Source organism: Lampetra planeri, chromosome 1, assembly GCF_965212315.1.
Source record: "Lampetra planeri chromosome 1, kcLamPlan1.2.h2, whole genome shotgun sequence".
Classification (NCBI taxonomy): domain Eukaryota; kingdom Metazoa; phylum Chordata; class Hyperoartia; order Petromyzontiformes; family Petromyzontidae; genus Lampetra; species Lampetra planeri.
The window spans coordinates 27,977,004-27,996,565 of record NC_136107.1 but is presented as its reverse complement, the minus strand read 5'-3'; the positions used below and the strand labels follow the sequence as shown (position 1 = coordinate 27,996,565).

Sequence of the window (19,562 nt, the reverse complement as noted above, 5' to 3'; positions counted from 1 at the left end):
AGCGGCGCAAGAGTGGGTATCGCGTGTGGAGCTGTATGTGTGTGTGCGCGCACGTTCACGACGTGTATAATACAGGTGCGCGATCCTAGCGTGAGTGGTCAGGGTTGAGTGAGTGTGGGTGTGCGCGTACGTAATTAACCATGCCTACTACGCGGACCCGCGGGGGAGGGGAATCCTGGAGCGACGGCTCTCACCCCATGGGTGAAGAACGCAGCAGCGGTCCGCCTAGCAGCGAGGGGGCGAGTAATGAGGTTAACCCGGCCGTTAGGGGTACCGAGGGAGGGATCTCGGGGGCTAGCGACCCTCACAAATGTGCTACCATATTGGCTCTTTTGGTAAAGTCACGCAGATAGAAAACGAACAATAATATATAAAATAATCAATAAAATAAAAAAGCTGGAAAATAATACATTGGTGAAAAGATGCCATTGGTCGACTGAGATTACTGTGCCCCCCACAGTGTGAACATACCCATACAGTATGTGTACGTGCACACACACAGTGTGAACACACACACACAGTGTGTACGTACACACACACATAGTGTGTGTGTACGTACAATAATGTCTACATTGTTGTTGCTGAGCTCACACACCCAAGGGGTCTCTGTTCAAGGGAGGGAGCAATGGAAAATGAATCTAAATCAATTTAAACTCCAACCCCGCTCTGTGATGTCACCACTCAGCATTACCTCATTGGCGTGAAACGCCAGGGGGAGGTGTACCTTGCTAGTGACGTCATGTCACCAAGTTATTCACACCCCGTCCAACGCGCCATTGAGCGTGACGTCGCCTCTGCCTGGGTCACTTCCGTTATCTGTTCAAGAACTATCCTTATTTGGGCAAAGCAACACCCAGTGACTGGCGGCTCATTAACATAATATATTCGTGAAAGCCGTCTCGAGTTCGTTGTGACCGGTTCCGCATCCACGCCCCATCCCTCCACGTTTGGGCCAGGCTCATTAACATAATTTATTAAGTTACAGAGCCGCTCATTGCGGGAGGGGAGTGACGTCATGTCACCTGCTACAGCGTGACGTCACGAGGTAACGTTAAGTTGCCGCTCCGCGCGGGAACTGAAATCCGAGGTGAGAAATTCTCATCGCAGTAGTGGTGGTTTTGGTTGTTGTTGTGGTTGTTGTTGTTTACCGAGGTAGAGCCTCGCTCTCTCTCGTCGGGATGTCATTTGAGTAGTAGCGAACATGGAAGCGATGCCCAGGTTGGAACTTTACAACGCAGGGCCTTGCCTCCTGCCCTCGCCTGATGGCGTTTGCTTTAATTCTCTCGCTTAGTTTATCAATCTGTGGAAGAACGTACTCAGCCAGGCGATGCGTTAGTTGTGTGTTGACCGACTCTCTGTTGCATTGCATTTCCAAATTTTACGAAGTTTGTTTAAGTGTCTCTCTCTGTGCAGTCACCAAACCTCCAAATCTTATTGACACAAGGCCGTAATTATAATATGTTATAATAATTATAATTTGTTATAATAATTACTATATGTTATAATATATAATAATTATAATGTTATAATAATTATATTTTATAATTATAATAATGTTATTAATATGTTATAATAATTATAATGTGTTATAATAATTAGAATATGTTATAACAATTATAATAATCAAATATTCCCCTCCAATATATTGCTGTAAAAATATTTTTTTAAATAATAATTGCGATGCTCTGTTAATAAAAATAACAATTTGCTAAACCTTGGCCACGAAATCTGGACTTGTCTTCATATAACAATACATAGATTTCTGTTTATATGATTGCGTTGTAATTTATTAATCCCTAATCTCTGCCATTACATACTATGAGACAAGAAAAGGTAAAAAAAGAAAAAACAGAGCTATGTATTCTTAGGTTTTTTCGGTAAAGTCACATAGGTAAAAAAATTCAATTAAAATTAATAAAAGTAAAATAAAATAAAAATCACGACGTTTCGGAGGCAACACAAGCTTCTGTCTTCATGTGGAACTGTCACAGCATGACAGCTGTATCAAGTAAATGAGTGATACCACTCCGTATATATAATGGTCCAATTTTTATTATTATGGTAAGGTGCGGCTTGAGACTACGGCTAGATTACATAACACATGACTGAGCCTTTATTATGGAGAGGTGCGGTTTGTGACTACGTCTAGCCTACGTAACAAAATGCTGCAAATGAGACCAAGCCTCTGCCATGTAGATGGTAAAAGCACAAAAGCAGGTCAGGAAGAGACAGCCTCCTGCAATGTTGTTTGGTGGGTAACACTTATAGCAGAAAACCAGTGTGTGAAAAAAGGAAGCTAAACCTGGTAAAACAAAACTGGCTGTCTATCAGTAACCTGTACAGTAACTCAAGAATAGTTGTCTGTCAAATAAGATGGTCCAAATAAGTGTAGTTAAATCTTTTTTGCATGGTTAATCACATCTTTCCAATGATTACTCAGTTTGTAACCATCACCACGGTTGAAATTATGTCTGTGTTTGTATATTTGTATGGCTTCGTGTACAAACCTTTGATGGTAGCCAGGAGGTTTGCAGAGCACCTTGGTCTCGGAAAAGACAATTTCATGAGAGCCCACAGAGTTGTAGCAATGGTCGGCAACGGCCGAAGAATCAGTTCTGCCGTGTTTCAGATCTGACTTGTGCTTGCGGACATGATCAGAGACATGACGTTTCGTTTCTCCAATGTAGCAATCACTACAACTGCAACTCAGTTTGTAGACTCCAGGATACTGTAAGTCAGGAACGACATCCTTCACAGATGGAATCAGATCACGGATTTTATGCACTGTACTGAATCTGACTTGGATCTTGTGTTTGTTTAGAATTTTTGAGATCTTTTTGGTCACGCCTGCTATGTATGGTAACGTGATAGTTTTGGTCGGAGTTTCATTTGGCTGTTTCTGTATGGTGGGAGAAACAGCTTGGCGGATGGTGCGGTCAGAGTATCCGTTCATCCTGAGGGCCCGATGTACATGTCTTAATTCACCGGCCAGGTGGTGTTGGTCAGAAATGCCATGAGCTCTGTGGTATAGCGTTTTGATGAGATAATTCTTTTGAGATGGGTGGTGGTGGGAGTCTGGTTTCAAGGAGGAATCTGTGTGGGTGGCTTTCCGTCAGGTCTCCGCTCAAACAGAATATCTAAGAATGGTAGTTTTCCATTTTTCTCCACTTCCATGGTGAATCTGATGGATGGGTGTCTGGAATTGATGTGGTCCAAGAAGTGGTTCAATGCTGGGAGGCCATGTGGCCAAATGACGAAAGTGTCATCCACATAACTCTTCCACAGGGAAGGACGCAGGGTGGATGTCTGGATGGCGTCTGATTCAAACTTTTCCATGAACATGTTGGCTATCACTGGTGATTAGGGGGAGCCCATAGGGGTACCCTCATTCTGTTTGTAGAAGGTGCCATTCCAGGTAAAATAGGTGTTGAGGCAATGCCTAACCAGCGCAGGTACATCAGAATTCAATCCATGTTGGACCAAGTCCTCAATTATTGTTAGGGTGTCCGGTACTGGGACTTTGGTAAACAGAGATACATCAAAACTGATGATGTCATCAGGAGATAGTACCATGTCCTTAACTTAGAGACTAATTGGGTTGAGTTGAGTACTGCCGAAGAGGTCTTGCCTGTGAAGGGAAGCAGAGTATCTGATAGAAACTGGGCTAGTTTGTAGGTAGGAGAGTTTATCGTCGACACGATGGGTCATAGCGAGGTGCCTTCTTTATGGATCTTGGGAAGACCATAGAGTCTGGGAGGTCTTGCCGCCGATGGTTTTAGAGAGGGACGTTTGGTTGGTTCGATTAGGGAAGTCGAACTCATGATGATTCTGTTGGTTTTTTTCGTTAGGCTATTAGTAGGATCGTTTTTAATTTTGGAGTAACTCCCATCATTAAGTAGGTCCAGAATTTTGTTGTTGTATGAATCTTTATCCATGATGACCGTGGCATTGCCCTTGTCTGCCGAGAGGATGACTATATCATCTCTCTTTTTTAGATCCGCGAGTTCAGAGCGTTCGTTTTTGCTAATGTTACTAGTGGGTTTCTTAGCATTCTTAAGTATAGTGGCTATTTCAGCTCTTGCTACATCCGCATGGATGTGTCCTATGCCTCTGAGGGCTACATCAATCTGAGAAATCACATCCTCTACTGGTATATATTTAGGGGTGATGGCGAAATTTAGTCCTTTGGCCAGTACCGTTTTTAGATTGTCAGAAATTGGGATGTTACTCTGATTAATAACGGTCTTGTTAACATCCAGCTTTGTGATGTGTGGCTCTGGTTTCTTCTTAGATAGGAGGTTCAATTTAGAAATCAGGTTAGCTTTGCATTTGGCTGACATTGAGTCAGCAGAAGCAGACGTCATGTTATCAACGTGGTTCCAATCGGAAGGTGACATTTTTTGTGTTAACATTAAACGTGTTTGTAAGAGAGTCTTGTCTAAATTATCGAGTTCAGATCGGAGTAACCTTATTCTCTCCGAGATTAGCTTTAAATAAAATCTGTTTAGAGTTCGGTGAGGACACAGCAGTGGATGTGAGTGTGAAAGCGATGGGTATTACCTTGTTATCTCGGCATCTCTTGAGGAAGGCCAGCGTCTCGAGAAGCTGTGACTTCTTGTCTCGTCTGTTAAAAATTCTAACAGATAGGTGGAATTCCCGTAGAGGGCATTCATTCTAGATTTGAAGCTTCTGTGACTGCAATGATTCATATTCTTAGGTTTTTTCGGTAAAGTCACGTAGGTAAAAAAATAAAATGAAAATTAATAAAAGTAAAATAAAAATAAAATAAAAATCACGACGTTTCGGAGGCAACACAAGCTTCTGTCTTCAGGTGGAACCGCCACAGCACGACAGCTGTATCAAGTAAATGAGAGATACCACTCCGTATATATAATGGTTGAGGGGGGGGGGGGCAGGAACGGCCCACTTTTTATTATTATGGTAAGGTGCGGCTTGAGACTACGGCTAGATTACATAACAAATGACTGAGCCTTTATTATGGAGAGGTGCGGTTTGTGACTACGTCTAGCCTACATAACAAAATGCTGCAAATGAGACCGAGCCTCTGCCATGTAAATGGTAAAAGCACAAAAGCAGGTCAGGCAGAAACAGCCTCCTGCTATGTTGTTTGGTGGGTAACACATCACAAAGCTGGATGTTAACAAGACCGTTATTAATCAGAGTAACATCCCAATTTCTAACAATCTAAAAACGGTACTGGCCAAAGGACTAAATTTTGCCGCCACCCCTAAATATATACCAGTAGAGGATGTGATTTCTCAGATTGATGTAGCCCTCAGAGGCATCGGACACATCCATGCGGATGTAGCAAGAGCTGAAATGGCCACTATTCTTAAGAATGCTAAGAAACCCACTAGTAACATTAGCAAAAACGAACGCTCTGAACTCGCGGATCTAAAAAAGAGAGATGATATAGTCATCCTCTCGGCAGACAAGGGCAATGCCACGGTCATCATGGATAAAGATTCATACAACAACAAATCCTGGACCTACTTAATGATGGGAGTTACTCCAAAATTAAAAACGATCCTACTAATAGCCTAACGACAAAAACCAACAGAATCATCACGAGTTCGACTTCCCTAATCGAACCAACCAAACGTCCCTCTCTAAAACCATCGGCGGCAAGACCTCCCAGACTCTATGGTCTTCCCAAGATACATAAAGAAGGCACCCCGCTACAACCCATCGTGTTGACGATAAACTCTCCTACCTACAAACTAGCCCGGTTTCTATCAGATACTCTGCTTCCCTTCACAAGCAAGATCTCTTCGGCAGTACTCAACTCAACCTAATTAATCTCTATGGTTAAGGACATGGTACTATCTCCTGATGACATTCTCGTCAGTTTTGATGCAGTATCTCTGTTTACCAATGTCCAGTCCCGGACACCCTAACAATAATTGAGGACTTGGTCCAACATGGATTGAATTCTGATGTACCTGCCCTGGTTAGGCATTGCCTCAACAACACCTATTTTACCTGGAATGGCACCTTCTACAAACACAATTAGGGTACCCCTATGGTCCCCCTTGTCACCAGTGATAGCCAACATGTTCATGGAAAAGTTTGAATCAGACGCCATCCAGACATCCACCCTGCGTCCTTCCCTGTGGAAGAGGTATGTGGATGACACTTTTGTCATTTGGCAACATGACCTCCCAGCATTGAACCACTTCTTGGACCACATCAATTCCAGACACCCATCCATCAGATTCACCATGGAAGTGGAGAAAGATGGTAAACTACCATTCTTAGATATTCTGTTTGAGAGGAGACCTGACGGATCCTTGGGACATTCTGTCTACAGGAAAGCCACCCACACAGATTCCTACTTGAAACCGGACTCCCACCACTACCCATCTCAAAAGAATTATCTCATCAAAACGCTATACCACAGAGCTCATGGCATTTCTGACCAACACCACCTGGCCGGTGAATTAAGACATGTACATCGGGCCCTCAGGATGAACGGATACTCTGACCGCACCATCCGCCAAGCTGTTTCTCCCACCATACAGAAACAGCCACATGAAACTCCGACCAAAACTATCAATTTACCATACATAGCAGGCGTGACCAAAAAGATCTCCAAAATTCTAAACAAACATAAGATCCAAGTCAGATTCAGTACAGTGCATAAAATTCGTGATCTGATTCCATCTGTGAAGGATGTCGTTCCTGACTTACAGTATCCTGGAGTCTACAAACTGAGTTGCAGTTGTGGTGATTGCTACATTGGAGAAACGAAACGTCATGTTTCTGATCGTGTCCGCGAGCACAAGTCAGATCTGAAACACGGCAGAACTGATTCTTTGGCCATTGCCGACCATTGCTACAACTCTGTGGGCTCTCATGAAATTGTCTTTTCCGAGACCAAGGTGCTCTGCAAACCTCCTGGCTACCATCAAAGGTTTGTACACGAAGCCATACAAATGTACAAACACAGACATAATTTCAACCATGATGATGGTTACAAACTGAGTAATCATTGGAAAGATGTGATTAACCTTTCAAAAAAGATTTAACTACACCTATTTGGACCATCTTATTTGACAGACAACTAGTCTTGAGTTACTGTACAGGTTACTGATAGCCAGTTTTGTTTTACCAGGTTTCGCTTCCTTTTTTCACACACTGGTTTCCTGATATAAGTGTTACCCACCAAACAACATGGCAGGAGGCTATTTCTTCCTGACCTGCTTTTGTGCTTTTACCATCTACATGGCAGAGGCTCGGTCTCATTTGCAGCATTTTGTTATGTAGGCTAGACATAGTCACAAACCGCACCTCTCCATAATAAAGGCTCAGTCATTTGTTATGTAATCTAGCCGTAGTCTCAAGCCGCACCTTACCATCATAATAAAACGTGGTCCGTTCCTGCCCCCCCCCCCCCTCAAACATTATATATACGGAGTGGTATCTCTCATTTACTTGATACAGCTGTCGTGCTGTGGCGGTTACACCTGAAGACGGAAGCTTGTGTTGCCTCTGAAACGTCGTGATTTTTATTTTATTTTTATTTTACTTTTATTAATGTTAATTTTATTTTGTTACCTACGTGACTTTACCGAAAAAACCTAAGAAGAAGAATCCTTGCAGTCACGAAAGCTTCAAATCTAGAACAGAGCAATGTAATACAATACACTATTAGACATTATTGTATCAAATAAAAAAAATTCCATCCCATGTGTTAGTGAACTTTTCTTATTTTTTAGGTAGGAAATTAGTTTTCAAATTTAGATATTTTTCTGGGGGGGGGACACCAATGTTGACTCCATGGCTACGGCCTTGCATTGACTGATAATGTCTCTACCCCCCTTCTCTCTCTACCCCCCCCTCTCTCTGCCCCCCTCCCTCTCTCTGCCCCCCTCTCTCTATTTAAGGCCTCGACACAGAGGCGTTGTTTCTCCGTGTCTGTCTGTGTGTGTCTCTCTCTGTGTCTCTGTGTCATCTCTGTGTGTCTGTGTCATCTCTCTCTGTCTCTGTGTCATCTCTCTGTGTCTATGTGTGTGTCTCTCTCTGTGTCTCTCTCTGTGTGTCTCTGTGTGTGTCTCTCTCTGTATGTCGCTGTGTTATCTCTCTCTGCTTATGTGTCTGTCTGTGTGTCTCCGTGTCTGTGTTTTGTCTCTCTCTCAAATTGGGCAATCTTTGGAAGAACGTAATCAACCAGGTGGGGTGTTGACTGTTATGTTAGCCGACTCTCTGTGTTGTATTGCATTACATTTCTAAGTTTACTAGGTTTGTTTCCTTTTTCATTTGTACCTGATGATGATTGCTTGTGTTGCAATTGAAACGTCGTATGCTATTTGCACACAGCGTTGGTGTACGGTGCTTTTTGTGGAATATTTTGCTGCTTTTCCCTGGATTTATGTTTGCACAGTCACATAGTCACTTTAAGATGTTTTCTCGTTCATGTTTTTTGTTTGTTGCGGTTACACCCGATTCAAAAGCCGAATGGCTCACGGGGCTATACCAAATAAATGAAACTGAAACTATTATGTAATTTTTTTGTTTATTTATTCTACGTGACTTTTCCGAAAGAACCAAAGAACATCTTGCTTAAGTTAAAATTTTTCTTCACCTGGCTCGCTACTTTGTAACTTTGTTTTTATTTTAAATATTCACAGTTTTTTTTTAATTTTTTACCAGGCCACGCCCGCTTGAGCTGCTGTACCGCTCTTGTTTTCAGAAGAGACCTGCCCACAACAACAATAACAACAAGGTGGGGCTTGTCAACAGCGTGGCGGTGTTCACTCTAGACGCGTGGCGGTGTTGACTCTAGACGCGTGACGGTGTTCACTCTAGACGCGTGGCGGTGTTCACTCTAGACCCGTGGTGGTGTGTTGTATCCTAACCCTTCTTCCAAACTTGATTTTTATATATTATCATCATTGATATATAATGAATGAAAACACTAAAGCGCAGCAAACTGCAAAACACCAGGTGTTGTAGTAATGAACGGGAGGAGGGCTAAGATGGCAGAATTGCAACCTTGCTTCAGGGATAGATAAGGCCTGAGAAACGGGCATGTCACCCGTGCAAGGGCAGAGGCAGTGGGAGAGTCAGCCAGACAGTTAAAGCAAAAAGCCCAACCATCTATGACCTCAGCACATGGGCAAATAATTGGGCAATGAAAGGAGCAGAGGCGCCTTTGTCTGGATCACGGCCACAGAAGGCCGGGGGGGTCATCACTGATTGTGTGTTAGGGATTTCGAGCTAATTGGAACACGTGCACACAGGGAGGAGGAACACGCCTTGTTCTCTGCAGCTGAAAGATAAACTCAGCTCAAGGTTGTGTATACAGGAGAGGGGGCTGATTAACAACCACTGCACGTCTGAACGTGAGGGGGCCTTGTCCTGAAATTAATCACACTCCCAGAGCAGAAGGTTGGGTGACCACAGTGAGACGAAAATAAGGGTGTTGCTCTCTCTCTCAAGGCTGCAGGCTCAGCTGAACAGCGAGGCTGCGGGGGGGGGTTACCAAAAGTTCGTGTTCGCCTAGTTAAGTCGAAAAGCTCAATTATTCTGTATTGCTATTAAAATAACGTTAAAGTCGGAGTTTAACAACAGGGTAGGCTAAAGTTATTGATACAACTCGACCCGAAGCATAACGGGATAAATCACCACCAGGTCGAAATAAAATACCTAACAAAAGAGCGATGTTAAACCCAGGGTCGGAGAGAAAGGGAGATCCCGGCCGTCTTTGTATCCCCGCAGCGCGGGATATGAGTGTGTACACGCTCGGGGAAACCTCCACTTGAGTCAAGCACCACGATGGGAAATGACAGACCTTAGGTTAAATACAGAATCATAACTGGGAAATGGTAAGGGACAAATGTTAAAACTTTTAATCATTTCTTCATGCGTCAGCGAGGGTCGGGGGGAGTGTGCCCCTCCCTCCAGGTGGTGCAACACGGACAAAGACGCCTATGAGACGATTTGTAACGTCTGTGTTTTGGTTCATGAAGAAGGCCAAACAAGGGATGAATCGCACCCATGACCTCGAGGCAATTTGTAACACCTGATTGTTTGCTCGTGGATTTTATGGAGGGAATATGACCACGGGATATATCGTGGGTGATGCACACAAGGACACACGGACGTACGGACACACACATGAACACACCTACACACGGACAGATCCTGACACAATAAATCAAAAGAAACCCCGCCTTGTGGGCAGGACCCAAAGGGATTTTTCGGCATAAAAGAAAGGACTCTGAGCATTGGAAACCAGTTGGACCAGGAGAGTCAACTCATCACGAGGGCGACCAACGGGTCGACTCATGAGCGAGCTCGACCGGAAGGGTCGGCTCGACTCATCAGCCGAGTTCGACCAAGAGGGTCGAACTCACCAGCCGAGCTGCGACTAACGGGTCGGCTCGACTCTTCAGCTTCTGGGACTCAGCCGAGTTCAGCTGGCTCTCGGGGCTCGACTCAAGCAGCTCCCCGTCGCCTCTGCAGGCGGGCAAGACCCGCTTGACAGTTCAACCTGCCGCGTCAGAAGCCCCTGCTGGTAGCCAGGGTCGTGGTCTGGTGACGAGAGGACGACGGTGCGCTGCGAGCGAGCTGCGGGCGCCACCTACCGACCGGGTTCCGAACTACGACAGCGTATCAACAGGCATCCAACCAATTCCCCACGGCGACAGAGGAGCGACTAATACGTATGACGCGCACCGCCCCCTCACCACACGACCACCTGGCGTTTGTTTGACATAAAGAACCGACTCCGAACACTGACTATTGAAGACAACTCTTACCACTCAAACCCACTCGAACCCATAAGCCATCCGTGGCTGTGAAGAAAAACTCGAGACCGAGTGATGGCCATCCGTCATTTGTAAGAGTATTATCTTTAATATTTAGTGGACTGTACTCTTAATCGCATAAATTCCCAACAGATCCATCAATACGAATTGATTCTTGGCACCTCCTTCCGCCGAGCCACTCTGTTATCAGATAACCTGCGATGTATCTGTTGAGATTGGTGCCTTTAAGAATCATAACTGTTTTGATTGTGTTTTATCGCCGTATAATCTTTCAAGTATCTTTCATTCATTAACGTTAAGGTTTTCTTAGCATAGTATTTGCATGTTTTAACGACTCTCTCCCACTAACAACCATCGCGTTACGCGGGATCCATGTGCCGTTGTCAAGTGAAATCAGACAATCATTGATGATACTGTATTGATGCCGTGTTGACGTTCCGGGATTGAGAGTTCGCATACTATATCATAGTCGAAGTTGAATTAGTAATAAATTGATTAATACCGAAGTGGTTGTGTGATTCTTTCCTGAAGTCTATGCATAAGATCTGCTTCTGCGTTGAGATCTGAACTTGGTGACCTTAATAAACACACTAACACATACTCAGTAAATGTTAAAGCGATAACGGGGCGAACCGGGGACCTAAATAAGCGAGAATGAGACGAACCTAGACAACGAGGCCGAGTTAATCTAAGTTAATCTTGTATACTTACACCACACCTGCATAACTGCATACGATTAATTGCCTTATTCCGATCGATAACCCACCCTCGTCACCGAGGCGGGGTCTGGTTATCATAACGACTTGCATTATCATAATTACACCCACTCGCATAATTACTACAATTACCTCTCGAATTGGCATAATTAAATGTGCGTAATTACATGGATTAAAGTATTTCCGGATAATTACACCTTTGGCCAAATTTCGATTGATTATTATTATTTTCACTGAATATTCATAACCCACATATACAACATAATAATTTCACCCACGCACGCATACAACACATCAAAATTTTCACACCCAACATATACAACAGGTGTTCACTCTAGACGCGTGGCGGTGTTCACTCTAGACGCGTGGCGGTGTTCACTCTAGACACATGGTGGTGTTCACTCTACATGTGGAGGGGAAACCCGTGAATTGGGAAGGAAATCAAAGCGACCAAGGGGAGAGAGAGAGAGACACGCAGCCTCGGCTGTGTTGATTGATCCTCAATGAATTACTTGGTGGAGTGAGGAAGCATTAATACTAAGCAGGTGAAGGTGGCCAGGCATAGGTCTGGACACACCACCACCTGTGAACCATGCCAGTGTGTGACAGTGGTGGAGCCAGTGGGGGTGGGGTGGCAATGATCCCATCGAAATCCCTAATTTCGATGGGATCATTGGGGTTCATTAGTAACTAGCTTCGCTACTTGGCTTTGCCCGGGACTTGAATTTTTGTCTTGGATAAATTTAATATTCCCTCATATTTCACTGAAAATCCCTGAAAAAAATGTATGCTTGCAAGAAAGAAAAAAGCTAAAACACATAAATTTACCTAAATCGGATGTTTTCACTCGAGGATATTGAACCGTAACCCACTGCTACGTGAGGTCGATTTTGGCAACTCAGGAAGGGAATGACGTGGCGAGCTGAAAATAGTCGCGTTCGCTTAGAAATTCCAGACAGCATAAACTGTGGAAATTTCATGACGCCAGAGCTCAGCGTTGGAGAGTTTTTGCTGCTTCACACAAACAAACAGATGTAAGTTCTGCTTTATTTTAAAGATAGCAGTTGTACACATGTTCTTCGCACGGATATGTATTGAAACTCCGAGAAGCCAATGCCTTCATCGGCCTCAACACCTTCAGCGAGCGCGATGCCGATCACACGTGTCGAATAAAGCAAGGGACAAGTCCTTGCTTACTAATAACTCCTTCCTAACAATTCCTTAATAACAACTCCTTAATAACAACTATCATTTTTCATTGCTGGAGGGGTTGCCCCCCCTACCTGAAAATCCTGGCTCCGCCTCTGAGTGTGTGACGGTGTCAAGTTTGTATTTGCAGTAAAGTCAATTAACTCTATTGAGCACGGAGGTTATATCAAAACAGGAGTTGTTTTTTTGTTTTCCTCTGGAACTCTTTGTAAGAATGGAAACAGTCAAGAAGTTAACACAGCACACACATGCAGCTGAAGCCAGATCTGTTCATCCCAGCATTCAAGGACATCGTGAGCCTAGGCCTCGGCAAGGTAAGGTAAAAGTTAAACGGTAAAAAAAAGAGAAACTTTACCCTACCTTTTACCTTGCCACAATACAATCGTGATACCCTACCTTTTACCCTTTAGCAGATAAGGTAAAAGGTAAAAAAGAACGAGCCTACCTTTACCCTACCTTTTACCCTTATCCCATACAAATTTCCCGATTACAGGGTCATTACTGGGTTAAAAAACATGGAAAACATTTATAACGATAAATGCTAGTTAGAGCGCTTTATTCATATAGAATACTCTCAAATCGGGCGTTTAGGCTGTCGACGACACCGTCCTCCATAACCTCCTCGTCCCAGTCGTCTTGGTCGATGGTGATCTCATCAACAACCTGATCATGTTCGTCATTGCCATCATCCTCGGACGGACCACAGGCAATAAGATCCTGCGCCGCTCCGGCCCAGTTAGACAGAACCTTCAGGCAGCCGGCCATGATCCATGAGCGCAAGCACATGGACTTGATGAAGAGCGTCGCTGACAGCGACTGGCGAACGCATGTGAACTCCCGCCCGGCTCCGCTATTCGCGCGTTCACAGGGAGTTGACGTCGCCGGCGCTCCCAAGTAGTCGCAAGCCATCTTGTAGTGGGCGGGGAGCAGCTCTTTGCGGAGAAACCACCACTGCATTACGTAAATGAAGGCGCTGGCGGTCGTGACGCCCATGCTCAGAAAACGATCGACTTCATCGCCGTCGTCTATGGAGTTGCCGACGTTGCTGAACAGGGTGCTGAACAGCGACCGCTCCTCCATATGGGCAGCAACTGCCGTCGGCGAGATCGTGAGCACGTCTGAATAGCGATGCTGCAGGACAGAGCGGATTGTGGCCTTCAGTGTAGCCAGCTCGTCTTGGTCTGTCGTTTTTGGAAGCTGTGGATTCAAGTAGGATGCCACAATGGCGGGTTCCTGAACCAGTAGGTGGCGGTACCGCACCAGTTCGGCCTTCATCCCCGTCGCAGTCAAGGGCTCATCGATCGCTCTAAGGGCGGCTTCACCGTGATCGCAATGACGGACGAGGTGCTCCATCGTCACCGGCACGAGATCCAATGTCGACTTTTAGTCCGCCATCACTTTAAAATTGAGGCCACGGACTGCGCCACGGAACTTTTAGCAGTAAACAAAGTACTGTATTTACCGGGTAATTATTTGCGCTACCTTTACCCTACCGGGTAATTCTTCTGAGCTACCTTTACCCTACCCTTTACCATACCCCTTGGCATGTCGAAACCTTTACCCTTTACCTTTACCCTTTTACCCGGTAATAAAGGTAATTTACCTTACCTTGCCGAGGCCTATGTGAGCCTGGCTGGCTTCACACCTCTAAGTTGCGATTGAACATTAATTTATGCATTTCTGCATAACACAAATAGTATTCTTATCAACACCTTTTGCTATGTCAGCTGAATTTAGCTTTAATAAATATTCCTTTTGAAGCCAGACAGCCGAAATTTTGTGCTCGGAGTTTTGGGTTAACATTAATTTTGAAGATACGAGGGCTTCCAGGCATGTTTATGACCATTTGCCCTCTGATTGTGTGCCATAACAGCCCATGTGATAAATTTGGGACACGTTTTTTACTATATCATAAATATATGAATAAGTATAGACGTGTAAGTCACGTGTGACTGTGTATATATGCATTCCTCTGTGCCTCGATACTGATGTGTAGATGGTGTGGAAATTCTTTTTTTCTGTCTGCAGCTGTCACTTCCTCTGCAGAATTGGTCTGATGGAGCAAAGACACTCGGCGCGGCTCAGTGCAAAAAGGCAACAATGCGACCGGTGTGCATACAGCACGGATCGTCCTGAACATTTTACACAGCACCAGAGAACTCACACAGGAGAGAAACCCTTCAAGTGCAGTGTGTGTGGGAAGGCGTTTGCACATTCATCTGCTCTTGTAGAACACCACAGAACACACACGCGAGAGAAACCCTTCAAGTGCAGTGTGTGTGGGAAGGCGTTTGCATGTTCATCAGATCGTCATTTACACCGGAGAACACACACGGGAGAGAAACCCTTCAAGTGCAGTGTGTGTGGGAAGGCGTTTGCACGTTCATCTGATCTTAAAAAACACCAGAGAACACACACGGGAGAAAAACCTTTCAAGTGCAGAGTGTGTGGGGAGGTGTTTGCACAGTCATCACATCTTCATGTACACCACAGAACACACACGGGAGAGAAACCCTTCAAGTGCAGTGTGTGTGGGAAGGCGTTTGCACTTTCATCTACTCTTGTAAAACACCAGAGAACACACACGGGAGAGAAACCCTTTAAGTGCAGTGTGTGTGGGAAAGCGTTTGCACGTTCATCTGCTCTTGTAACACACCAGAGGACACACACGGGAGAGAAACCCTTCAGGTGCACTCTGTGCGGGATAGCGTTTGCACAGTCACCACATCTTCAAAGACACCAGAGAACACACAAGCATCAGAATATCCACCAGGAGTGGAGTCTGAAATCAGCTTATGAAAGTCAAAGTTCCGCAATGAGCCCATCCCTCATGAAACAAGAACCGGAAGAAAATCCCAGCTTGGAAACTTTTAAAGGTATCGAGGTGAAATATGAAGAGGTGAAGAGGAAATGTGAAGAAGTGATGGTGAAGAGCGAAGAAGTGAAGGTAAAATGTGAAGATGAAGATTCAACTCCAAAATCGGATCTTCACATCGATGGAGGCAACGTGAAGCAGGAGGAGAATTCTGACTGTGAGACAGAGCGAGGCAACTCCCAGCAGTTTGTGGAAGTGGAAGTGTGGGTGGACTTCCTCTGAGACAATACAAAGTCAAATGGAGACCCGGTAGATGTGTAAGCTTCAGACGATGCCGCTCCAATAGACGCACCTTTGTCACAGGCCTTTAATGACAAGAATGTGAAGTTGAACACTCAGTTCCTAGGTTCAACCTGCAGGGTAAGAGCGGCCATCTTTGTGGACCTGTGTGTTGGGTAGATCTCTAACCAGGAGCGAGAGCCAATAAGCTCCCAAGCATTTACTATGTTATGAATTGCATTTATGTTGTGCTTGCTTAATTGCCTCGGTATTTCGGAGTTTTGTATCGTATCTCATTTCTAACACTCGAAGAGCATCCCCAAGTAGCAGCTGCCCCTGTGTGGCACAAGGTGGTGGCCCTGCACTGGCCTGCATGTGGACAAGAGCCTATCAGTAGGGGGCGATGGTTGATGTGACATCTCAGTTGTGGAGTTTGTAGGTGATGTTTAGAATTTGCTAAATTTTTACCCAGATGCCAGCATGCAATGGCCGACTGGTTTTGAATGGTGCATTCGTATGTTGTACATACACTGTTAAGCAGATGGTGCGTATTTTTTTAAATTAGCTTCTTGTTAATAGGATGTAACCTAATGCAGTATATTTCGGTGCAGTAATTCAATTTTGTTCATATGCCTGTCAATAAATTAGAATGAATACTTGTCTGATGGTGTGCGTACATTTAACATTTTGTTCATAAGGGTCAAACATTTATTAAGTGATGTTAGGACAAAGTGTGTGTTTTGCAAGTAACCTGTACAGATAACTCAGGTGAGACCTGTTGTTCTTGTGATACAGGTCAAAGGGTGTTTTTATGTTTTCAGGAAGCATCTATCTCTGGAGCAACTCATTGTCTTGGAAATTGGAAGCACACTCGGATCATTCATCTTTTTATAAAAGTCTCCGCGCGCTCGAGCTTGCGGGGGATTTGGCTCTCGGACGGTGACCTTCACGTAGAAAAAAAATTGCCGGGCGGCATGCCCTAAGCCCCGTGGTGGGAATAGGCTATTCCGTTTTCCCATCCGTAAACGTTAAAGTACTTTAATTAACACATTTGTGCCGTTTCTATTATTAATTATTTACTTATTGCGCGCAGTCGACCGTACCAAGTGACGCCAATTGCGTGGGGGGGGGGGGGCGGACCCTACCAAGTACTGCGCGTTCGCTCCAGCTCACGGGGACATTTTATTTCACGCGTTTAACATGGAATAAATATACACATCACGCTGCCGGTTTCTTTTCACAGTGTGATGTCCCCTACCCACCCCCCCACCACCCCAATGCGTGCAATTACTGCTATAAAGCCCTTACATATTAATTTAATATTATGACAACGCTTACTTGGTATTATTCTGCCTCGGGCGGGGGGATGGTGGGGGGGGGTAGCGGCCCAGCCAGCAGCCTGGCAATGTCTCACCTCCTCCGGCTTGCCAATCTAGCCGAGGCCGCGGGCTCTGCACGGGACGAGGCGTCACCACGCCAATGTAAAGTACAATTTTATTGCATCTTTCGCTAAGAACTGAGGTTCATTGTTTACTATTATTAAACAAGTAAGTTTACAAATATTACAATGATAATGTTTGTGTGCACATAACAACTCTGCTTCGCTCACTATTATGAAACTAATAAGTTGCCTAATATTACAATTATAATGTTTGTGTGCAGAAACTACATGTGTGTCCCTATAGTCGATGTCTGTGTGTGTGAGTCCATATGTGTTTGTGTGCGTGTAAGAAAATGGGTTTCTACGTGTGTGGGTCCATGTCTGTGTGTAAGTCCATGTGTGTGTCTGTCTTTATCAAACGGACAACGCCCCATGTGTGTGTGTACGTACAAGTGCGTGTGTGTCAGTCCATGTGTGTGTGTATCAATCGCTGTGTGTTAGTCCACATGTGTGTGTAAGTCCATATATGTGTGTGTCACTCGATGTGTGTGTGTAAGGAATGCGTGTGTGTGAGTCTATGTGCCTGTTAATCCATGTGTATCTAAAGTACATGTCTGTGTGTCACAGTCCATATGTGTGTGTAGGGCAATGTGTGGGTCAGTCTATGTATGTGTGTGTAAGTCCATGTGTGTGTGTCTTAGTCGATGTGTGTGTGTAAGTACATGTGTGTTTACGTCAATGTGTGTGAGTCCACGTATGTCTGTGTGTGAGTCGATGTATGTGTGAGTCGCTGTATGTGTGTACGTCGATATGTGTGTGTAACTCCATGTGTGTGTATCTCAAGTGGATGTCTATGTGTGTGTGAGTCCATACGTGTGTGTGAGTCGATGTGTTTGTGTATGAGTCGATATGTGCGTGTGTGTTAGTCGCAGTGTGTGCATGCCTCCATGTTAGTCAGTGTAAGTCCATTTATTTGCGTGTCTGTAGGTCCATGTGTGCATCTTAGTCCATGCGTGTGCTTTATTGACCTGCTCAAGGCCAATGATACCATCAGTAGGCCTGGACTCTGGGTTGCTCTTCGTGCTTTCCGCGTCCCTGACCCACTCATCACCATCCTTAAGGACCTTCATGATGGTGAGTGACCCCGCGTCTAACTACGTAGCCGTGAGTCAGAGCCATTCCCTTTACACCTTAGGGTGCAACAGGGATGCCCTCTGGCGCCCACATAATTTTACATATATTTGGACCACGTAGTTCGTCAAGCCTTCAATGCCTGTACTGGAAGAATTCCCAACTGCTACAGATACAATAGGAGGCTGATCGATGGCCGGGTGCGGTCAAGGGATCGCTACCTATTGCTCAACCACGTTATGTATTCCGATGATCTGCTCATTGCTGCTCCTGCTCACTCGGAGGACGAGTTCGAGGTGCTGCTGCTAAACCTGGAGCTTGTCACCAACAGGTGGGGGGCCTTACCATCAGCCTCACCAAAACTAAGCACCTGCCTGCCTATTTTGTACCATCGGACACTCCACCCTCGCAACTCCCAATTTGTGACGGGGCAGTTGTGGAGACAGTGGAGAGTTTCCCATACCTTGCCAGTGTGTGACCGGCTCCGGTTTAACAGCAAAGGTCTCACTCCGAAGCAGTCGAGCTGCATTATATTTTCATTGCCTGGGTGACGCTGTGTGGAAGCTACCTGGTCTATCACTTCATACGAAGCTTCAGGTCTTCTCGGCCACGGCCATTCCCTCCCTTCTTTATGCTTGCAAAACTTGGACCCCCCTAATGGAACATATTCGCCGGTTAGAAACATTTAGGATGGCCTGCCTATGATCCATCCTGGCTTTAACCAGGCTGCATTGTGTGAGGAGCTCACAAATCCTTGAAAGATCTGGATAGTTCCATCGGTGACCTCCGGCAGGTAAGGCTGCGTTGCCTGAGTCATGTAGACCGCATGGCCAGCCACCGCATGTCTAAACAGCTTTTAATCTGCCGGATCGAGGGGGCTAAATGGGCGCGGCACGGGCTGGAGAAGACATGGAGTGATGTGCTACAGGAGGACTTGGTGCTGAGTCCACTTGCGGATGACTGGTACCAGCCGTGTCAAGATCGGCCTCTGTGGAGGAGGCTCCTGAAGGACGCTACTGGGCAGTTGGAGGCAGTCACCCTCCAACAACAACGGAGGGCGGAGGAGCGACGCTCACAACAACGAGCGGAGCGCCGGGTGGCTAAAGCACAGAAAGTTGCCACAGTATGGGCCACAGGTGGTGCATCAGCCAGTCTCCTCAGTCAATCGACCTGTGCCATCTGGGTTTGCCCCGTGACCTCCTGCCAGCGGGCGTTCGACACTTCACGTGGCCTCAAGG

At 45.4% G+C, this 19,562-nt stretch overlaps 1 long non-coding RNA gene across 1 annotated transcript; it reads left to right on the top strand.

Annotated features, from left to right (window-relative positions):
• The first annotated feature begins 992 nt into the window (after positions 1-992).
• LOC144720921 (uncharacterized) lies at positions 993-16,472 on the top strand. The gene is made up of 3 exons (XR_013585821.1): positions 993-1,087; positions 8,674-8,746; positions 14,747-16,472. It is a non-coding gene; the product is annotated as an uncharacterized LOC144720921 (long non-coding RNA).
• The last annotated feature ends 3,090 nt before the right edge of the window (positions 16,473-19,562 follow it).